This window comes from Rosa rugosa, chromosome 7 (genome assembly GCF_958449725.1).
Source record: "Rosa rugosa chromosome 7, drRosRugo1.1, whole genome shotgun sequence".
NCBI lineage: Eukaryota > Viridiplantae > Streptophyta > Magnoliopsida > Rosales > Rosaceae > Rosa > Rosa rugosa.
This window is the reverse complement of record NC_084826.1, coordinates 38383235-38392147: the sequence shown is the minus strand read 5'-3', so window position 1 is coordinate 38392147 and position 8913 is coordinate 38383235.

Genomic DNA, 8913 nt, shown 5'->3' with positions numbered 1-8913 from the left:
GCAATTGTTTATTTATCAATGCGTGCAATGTCTTTCTGTATTGTTTTTTCTATAATTCACTCCACATCTCTACTATTAGATATAGAGGCGTGATCTTTGGTATTAAAGGCTTCACCAAATTTTTGGATTGCTCAAAAATCAAGTTACAAAAAAAATCTTAAAGACATAAAAATAATAATTTCTGTTTCAAAAAAAAAAAAAGTTTCAAGGGGCGTGACCATATAATCCTACGCAAAACAATACCATCTAACCCACAACAATACTTTCTCAAGAACAAAAACTGTCACACGCACTATTTTAAAGAATTTAGACATCGTGGGAGATTAAGAGTGTAGATGGTTTCATTGGCAATACAGAAAATCAAACCTACAAAAAGGAAAAACGAAAAATCAAATTCAGGTATGAAAAGTACTTGAAGTTTAGCTTTTACAACTTGGAAGCTTTATCGGCTCTGGTGTGTGAGATCTTCTGTATTTTGAACCCACAAAAAGTACTGATGCGTTATTTCAACAAAAGATTAAGATCCAAAATCACATGATCCTACTTCAAGGTGTTCACTACAGTGACTAGTGGAGGGGTATACCAAGATGGTCTCTAGGCCTTAAGCTAATCAAGGTTATGTTTCGAATAAATTTAGTTGTGATACACCCCGTATCTGGTTCACCCATTTTACTGTATATAAGTTAATTACTTTAAGTTTTACTTTCTTCGATTTTCGTTTTACCAATTAGGGGTTCTAAGAGTTGACTTTTTATGGGATAACATTTTGAGAAAATTTCTACATGAAAGTTGTAGATGATGTTAAACCGAGTTTGTGGACACATGGCATGTATAAATCGGAGTTCGTATGCGAAAGTCATGATCAGAAAACTAAAGTTAATGTTGCAGAAAATTTTACTTAAGAAACTTACTATTCTCAGAAACCTACCCAATTACCATGTTCATCTTCTCTCTCCCCGACCCAATCTGCCGATGAACCACCGTCGTTTTCTAGTAATTTATCCTCCATTCAGTGATGGATTTGGGCGCCCTGGTGTTGTTGGAAAGCATTTTCTTCCTCTTCAAGTCTAGGGTGGTTTGGTGGCTCGGTTTGAGCCGTAGAAGGTGCAGCAAGGAAGAGAAGGCATCAACGCTGTCGTTTAGGGTTCTCGGTTGGAACTTGATTTTCCGGCCACCTCTAGCAGCAATCCTTGTTGGGCCTTGGAGCTCTTAGAACGCACATCAATCCCTCCAAGCCTCTTGATCCAATTTGAAGTGTGGAGGTTGAATTGAAGGAATGAAATTCTAAGGACCCTAGAATTGGACTTTGTGGTAGTTGTAAATGTTGTTTGGGATGGTGAGAGGAAGATTTTGGCATAGGTGTTGATTCCCGATTTGGGGGTTGACTCGGGTGTGCGTGGGGCCAACGTGTCGCCACTGTTAGCGGCGCGTGGAGGCACGTGGGGCTGATTCTGGCCTTTTGTTTTTGTAATGCCTCGGAAATTGGTTATTAATTTCTTGGAATTTCCTGGAATTAATAAAGTGTTCATTAGTAGGATTTCGTGGTTCGAGGGTGGAGCGAAAGTGTTTTGGACGAATAATTACTCGAAACGTTTTATTCTCAAGGAGTCAAAGGGTTGATTTTTTATTCATTGGGTTCTCCGAAAACTTCCTTCACAAAAGTCGTAGAGCGCGTTGATACGAGTTTGCGGATATGTTGACCGCGAAAATCGGAGTTCGTATGAGGAAGTTATGACCATCAGAAAAAGTTTCCATTTTGGGATAAATAGAAAAATTTGAAAAAAAAAATCAGAAAAAAACCCTACTTGCCAAAAAAGGAAAATCGGGATCCGATTAGCTCCCGAGTCGCCTCCGACCCAGATTTCTTCTTTCGACCATATCTCGGCCGTCCGGCCACCGTTGGCCGCGCCACCAATCCCATTTGCTTCGTCTCTCCTCCCTCTCCAAGTCTGTGGCAACATCGTCGCTCAATTCGAGCTGTGGAAGGTGCAACAAGGTTGAGAAACTCTATGGCGGCGTTGCGTCGGGGGCTTATTGGAACTCATGATTTCGGCCACCTCAGGCCACAATTCTTGAAAGCTTTTGGAGCCCAAAGGACGTAGATACTTCCCTCCAAGATGCTTGCAACGATTCAAAGTGTGGAGATTGAATTTTGGAATTGAAATTTCTAGGGTTTCAATCGGTTCTCTTCCTTTCAACGTAAATTTCAGCCAAATGGCTTTGATCCAGACTTTGTGCTAGTTGTGAAAGTTGTTGTACATGTTGAGATGAAAATTTTGGCATAGGTATCATGACCCAATTTGGGGGTTGCCGGCAGCGCGTGGACCCTACGCTCAGCCACTGCCGGTGGTGTGTGGACCCCACGCTCAGCCACTACCAGCGGCGTGTGGCGGCGCGTCCGAGCAGATTTTTGGGTTCTGTTTTCATGGTTGTGACCTGCTTGTCGATACGAGCTTCTTGATATTCCATGAGGTCATATTGTGATAAATTGAAGCATGCTAGATTTACGTAATTTTGGTTTTCTCGAATTGCGATCCATGAGGATCCGACCTTTGGATCATCTTATAATTTTGAGAAATTAATCCTAGAAGTGTTCCGAAGAGCTTGGGAGGTCTCGGAGGAAGTTTTGTCTCGATTGATGAAATCTTCAGTTTTTTGTTCAAGTGCACGGTTCGAACCGTAACCGCTTTCGTTTTAATCGTGTACTAAGTTGAGACCTTATTTTACTTAGGTGCTTGTTTGAGAGAGTTCTATACTTTATCTTGGCTGTGAGAGAAGACGCAGCTGGATTTAGAGGTGAGTAATCTCACATGGTTCATTTATGAACAGAGTCACTTTATTGTTCGGTTTAATCGCTAAATTGTGAAATTGTTTTCTGGAAATAAAGACTTGTTTTCAATTATATGAACTTGATAGACTACAATTCATAAGTAAGTAAAATGAGATTTTAATTATAAAAATAATTTTTCTCGAGTTTTGCGATTGTGTACTATAGTTGGTATTAGTGGCGTTCATGAGTGGATGACTATATATATACAGGTGGGTTCTGAAGCGGACGTCTGCACTTGGCTAAAGTGCGGACGGCGACGCAGCAGCGGCGTTTCAGGCTGCGACGGCTGCTCGGGGCTTGGCGGACGGAGGCCGGAGGCTTGGCGGATGGTTCTAGGCAGCGTTCGAGGTCGGAGGAGGTCGAGCTTGCCGGTTTCTGGGCAGTCACCTCACCTGCAGTTGCAGGTTCTGTGCAGCACCGCAGAACCGTCGCCGGCGACTCCACCGGACCGCAGACCCCTCCGCACGACCCTCAGCGTCCCTCCAGCAAGCCACGCCGCGCCGTCGCAGCTCGATCAAGGCCGGAGGCGCGACGTCCGCACTTTTTTTGGGTTGCGGACTTCCTCTTCAGAACATTTTCTGGGTTGCGAAATATATATCTTGATGGTGTGGCATTGTGATATGCATAATAGATTGTGATTTTATTGAGGTTAATGTTTTGAGCATTTACTCTTTGCGAGAATACAATATATCATGTAATTATTGATTTTATTGTGTTGAAAGAGTATTTGAGTTTTGGTGTAACATTTTGAGTCATGTGGGACTTTAAAATGTTTTCGGTCTACGGATCTGGTGTCACAGTAGTGACAGAGGCAAATATCAGATACCATAACCTTTGGGCGGGTGACGGGTTACGATTCAGTTAGAGCTCTAGTCTGCCATTGTACGTCATGGGGGTAACATGTAGGATACTTGCGACTCATGAAAGAGAGTGTCAGGTGATTTCTTTCTTTTATTGTCCATTGAGGGAATTGGTTTCATACTAATTTACTGAGTTGATTTTGGGTTGCTTAAATTATTCTTGAGTTGAGAAATTGTTAAGCATGTGTTGTTTGAGGTATTTAAATTGAGTTTACTCATACAATCTTAAAAAGCTTATCGGGTTTGTTGTTTGCAACGCAATGCACTATTTCATGGTGTAGGGGTTAATTCCTGCAGGTCAGGACAATCAGGGTTGAGATTGAGGCGTGTAGTTGCAGCAGTGTTAGGTTTAGAACCTATTTTGTTATCGTACTACTGTTTGTAGTATGCTCTTAGTGAGCTTTACATTTTTCTTTGATGCTTTTGTGTTGATGTAAACACTTGGTGATGTAATATTTGACTCTAGTGATTGAGTCTATATTAACATTACTGGTTTTAGTTTGCTTTGTTGCTTAGTTTAAATGAAAAAAATTTTAAGCTTTTGGGCGGTCTGTTGAGAGAAGTGGAAATGAGATTATGGGAATTTTAGATGACTTGTGCTCGAGGCTTGGGTTTTGAATTTGATTACGTTTGTGGGCTAATATTGATAAATGTTAAAGTATGTCTTTGATGGAACTTAGAAAGAATGAATGCAAGGGAGTGTGTGGTGTCCTATCATGGTATTCTTTTAACTTTCATAATCTATTTGAGAATGGGACTATCTAGGGTCTGATTTGATGTTGAACAATGATCTTATAGATATGTATATTAAATGTGTGGGAAATGTGTGGTAAATTGGGAAGTGCACGTGAGGTGTTTGATAGAATGTTTGAGAGAAAGGTGGTTTCCTAGATAGCCTTAATGTGTGGCTGCTTAAACAGTGGCAATGCCAAAGGGGTATGCTGATCATGGAATGCAAATTCACAGTATGTGCGCTAAGTCTGGTTATGAATGGGTTGCAGTTGTTTATACCTACACTAGCAAGCTAGTTCTCTCCATCACCAAGCATAAGTAACACCCTCTTTGGGACATCCACAAGCCATGGTGAGGCCCAACCGAGACTTGTATCTTGTAGCCCTATGTTCAAGCTACGCCACGGTATCCGGAAGTCACAAATCCGCCACCGGGAAGCCACCTTTCCGCCCTTGCCAAGATGCCACCACAACATAGCTTTCTACATGCTTCTAGGCTTTCTAGACTAGAAATATGTGGAAACTTGTCCCACATCGAAGAATAAGTAGAGGAAGGGCATTCATTCATCTATAAAAGGAATGCCTCCTCCCACAACTCAAGAGATTCATCGATCCCATTACATCTTTTGTAATCTCGTTGGGCCGCAAGGCTCGACACACTAGTACAACATTCAAGTGGACGTAGTCTCCCGCTCATGCGGAGGCGAACCACTATACATCTCGTGTCAATCTCTCTCTCTCTTACTTATCGTTAACTAGAGTCCCCCCGGATTCTAACATTAACATTTGGCGCCGTCTGTGGGAAGCCGTCACACAAAGGCTTCGTCACCTACCACAAGCTTTGGCCCGTCAGCGTCCGGTCAACGCTTGGTCAACGCCCATCAGGGGCTGGTCAACTCTGGTCACCGCCGAGCTAGCTTGGTCAACAACGTTCTGAGTCGGTCAACGCCAACTCAAGAAAAGTCAACGCTGGACTCCAAAAAAAAAAAAAAAAAAAAAGAGTGGCGGCAAACTTCTCTGGACACCCAGAAAATCTCTCTGGGCACCCAGAACCATTTTTAAAGTCTTCAGCGCTAGCTTTTCCCGCCAGACTTCAGCTCCGCCCGCTGCAACTGCTCCGCCAGCTGCAAATTTTCCGCTGAACTACACGACTCCACTGAGTCACCGCTCCTCAAGTCCGCTGACCAAAACCTCCACCACTGGCCGGGCAAGCTCCATCTCCGCCGAACTGGTTCTCCGCCGAACTGGTGCTCCGCCGACTCCACCAGCTTCAAACTAGCTTTGTGCTCCGCTGGCCTACTCCTCCGCCAAGCGAGTCTCCGCCGAACTCCAGCGAACTCAACCGGAGGCCCAGTCAGCGACTACGCTCCGCCCAGCTCAGTCGACTTCCGCTGACCGGTCCCGAGCTATGCAGCTCCAGTCCTCCGATGGGGACAGCTCCGCCCGACTCTCCTTCTCAGCGGCAGACCTCTCTCCGCCGGACTTCTGCAGCTCCGCCACACTGAAGGTTCCGCCGGCATGACTCCGCTAACTCGCTGCAGGTTCCGCCGGCCAACTCTCACACCGCCGAACAACCAGCTCCGTCAGCGGCACTACCGCCCAGCGTTGGTTGCCGGCACGAGCTCCGCCCAACTTTCGGACCGCGAAGGTTGCCCACAAGGGCTCCGCCTCCTCAGCTCCTCAGCTCCGCCCACTGCTGCAGTCTCCGCCCAACTCTTGCGGCACCGCCACACTGGGCCACCGCCGGACTGCTTCCCCCGCCGAACTTCTCCCCCCAGCACAGCTCCACATCCGCCAGAGCACCATCAGCGGCAATCCACCGCCAAGCTTCACCTGGGCTAAAAACAAGATAAGTTCACCTGGGTGTCATGTTTACATGTGGTCTGCTATGGACATGAGCAGCACGTCCATACTTATATATATGCTTGGCTACGTGTTCACACCTACAACACACATTTTAGCTACTTTAAACATATGGCAGCTCATAACATTGTGTTTAGCTTCTATGTACCTACCATCATGTTTGGGCTACTGCTCCTCACTTGTCAACATGACACTGCTTATTACTCACCTCCCATATTCATATATTGTTTCACCGCTGGGTATTCATGCATGCTTTGACACAAATCGCTAAACTCTTAATTGCACTTATATAATCCATTTTTGTTCCTTGATCGGTTTCTAAATATGGACAGAATGCTAATCGTTTACCTTATGTTAAGGGGATGCAACCGCCGCATATCGCCGGAGCAATGGACCGTCACGCTCGGCCAAACTCCGCTAGCCTCCACATTGGCACAAGATAAGTCACTATTTCTTATCTTTTCCGCTCTCGCAATTTGAGCTACCGCCGATGCCATGACTATACATGTCTCTATGACACTTAAGCATGCCTACAACATGTTATTAGCAGCTTTCCTACAAGTTCATGCTACACACATACATGCTTCAATTTCACTTTCATGTGACATTCATCTAGAACCTTGTGACACTTATAGCTCAATTAAACATGCTCGGATAAATGCTTGCGAAACGGTTATGACTCGCTTAGGTATCAAAGCATGGCCGCGACTCGCTGGGGCTACGCCCCACACGCTCATACAGCGCCTACACCTAACTTGCTCGAACACCTAACTCGCTACACTTATCCAACATGTTTTAGTTGCGCTCTCGGTTCACAATGCTTCTTACATGTGGTCTAGCCTCCGGGTGTAACTCCGATGTAACTACATATACGATTTTTTTTGGTCTTTTGTGATGCAGGATAGCGAGTCCCTTCTTGCTTGCGGAGCTCGGGGACTTGTAGGGGCCGTGCGCCTCTCGGATATTACTTATGCTTGATGACTTCATGATTTGAACTCCCCAACCAAGAAGCTACTCTTACTCGGGGACTTCGGGGACTTGTTTATACCTACACTAGCAAGCTAGTTCTCTCCATCACCAAGCATAAGTAACACCCTCTTTGGGACATCCACAAGCCATGGTGAGGCCCAACCGAGACTTGTATCTTGTAGCCCTATGTTCAAGCTACGCCACGGTATCCGAAAGTCACAAATCCGCCACCGGGAAGCCACCTTTCCGCCCTTGCCAAGATGCCACCACAACATAGCTTTCTACATGCTTCTAGGCTTTCTAGACTAGAAATATGTGGAAACTTGTCCCACATCGAAGAATAAGTAGAGGAAGGGCATTCCTTCATCTATAAAAGGAATGCCTCCTCCCACAACTCAAGAGATTCATCGATCCCATTACATCTTTTGTAATCTCGTTGGGCCGCAAGGCTCGACACACTAGTACAACATTCAAGTGGACGTAGTCTCCCGCTCATGCAGAGGCGAACCACTATACATCTCGTGTCAATCTCTCTCTCTCTTACTTATCGTTAACTAGAGTCCCCCCGGATTCTAACATTAACAGCAGTTGTGAGCAATTCTTTTGTATTATTTTGTAAACTAATCTCTAATGAAATTACTTGTTTTTTTTTTTTCAATATGATTTGAGATACTAAAACTTTTAAAATCAAGAATAATCTTCATTTTTCATTGTCCTTCAATAAACATTTATAGCCCCCAATTAAACCAGTGACCGGCCAACTGGCCGCCAGAATCGGATCTCCGGTCACCGGAGTCCCGTGAAGTCTCCAATGACTTCTTTCTCTTTAAGTGACAAAGAAAGAGGTGACAAAGAGGGAGAGAGCAAAATTGTCCTAAAAATAAATAAAAAACTGTTCAAGTAAATCCAGAATATGTGTCTGGCCCAAACTCTAGGTTACTTGACCTAGTGGTAATAGTGTTTTAATTAGAGATAATCTCAGAGAATCTTAGAGATATCCATTCAATGTATGATTACCTTTCCCTGTACAATTCAGATTCTATGCATTGTAATCCTCTATATAAAGAGACCCCTATTATAAATGAACGTACACAGCAATTCTCTCTCAAATATCGTTGTAAGACCCCGAAAATTCGTTATTAATTTCCAATGGTTTCCGGGAATTAGTAAAGTGTTCGTTTGTACGATTTCGTGGCTCGTGAATGGAGCGGAAGTGTTTCGGACGAATTATTAGTCGAAGAATATGGTTTTAGGGGGGTGGCAATGGTTGACTTTTTATACGTTGGGTTTCTCTGAAAACTTTCTTCACAAAAGTCGTAGAGCGCGTCGATACGAGTTCGTGGACATGTGGAACGCGAGAATCGGAGTTCGTATGAGAAAGTTATGAGCGATTGAAATTTGGGGAAATTTCTATAAATATAAGAAAATTCCGGATTTTTTCATAAATCCCAAAAGTTCCGAAAATCCCATTTTCCTCCCCAAATTCGCTCCGTTCTCTCTCCTCCCTACCCGCGCGACCCGACCCAAACCCGGTGTACCGACCCGGTTCGATCTCTTCCGTCCAACGTCCGCCGACGACGAGACCACTACAGACGACTTCGCCTTCTCCTCCCCGTCGTCCCCTTGGTGCTCGATCACGGCAGCAGCCACCGGAACTTGG